The sequence below is a fragment of the Austrofundulus limnaeus genome, unplaced genomic scaffold, assembly GCF_001266775.1.
Source record: "Austrofundulus limnaeus strain Quisiro unplaced genomic scaffold, Austrofundulus_limnaeus-1.0 Scaffold52, whole genome shotgun sequence".
Classification (NCBI taxonomy): domain Eukaryota; kingdom Metazoa; phylum Chordata; class Actinopteri; order Cyprinodontiformes; family Rivulidae; genus Austrofundulus; species Austrofundulus limnaeus.
This window is the reverse complement of record NW_013952454.1, coordinates 442,213-442,830: the sequence shown is the minus strand read 5'-3', so window position 1 is coordinate 442,830 and position 618 is coordinate 442,213.

Sequence of the window (618 nt, the reverse complement as noted above, 5' to 3'; positions counted from 1 at the left end):
TTGGAAAAGGGGTGGACATCAGGGCTGGGCTTTATATTAAATTATAAAACTTGAGTTAAAGTTATTTTGTAATTTATTTGGCGCATTTTAAACATATTTATTTATTTAGTGGTTCATTTATGTGTTTCTGCTTTTATTTTTAATTATGTCAGTGTTGGTTCTCCATATACAAGTGTGTGATTGTCTGTTAGCAAAATGTTCCCTGAACCAGTGTCTTGGAAAAGGGGTGGACATCAGGGCTGGGCTTTATTGGCAAAAAATTAATCACAATTAATTGCAGCATTTAGCCAACAACGATTAAAATGATGATTATTAGGTGACAATTGCACTTGTATGTTTTGGACTCTAAATCAGTTACCCTGTGTTCTAAAATTATACTTACAAATCATCAGTCAAACAAACTTCATCATTTCAGCAGGTTAAAGTAGTCAACCATGAATTGAAATTTTCCACAATGTGAAGTGACAGCACATGTTCAATATTGAAATATGCACATGCTCAAATGCACATGATTGTAAAAGCGCATTGAACACAAAAATGCATCACTGCATTACAATAATTGCAACAATGGGTGGGTTTCACGTGACGTCAACATGCAGTACCACAAGAGCAAAGTTC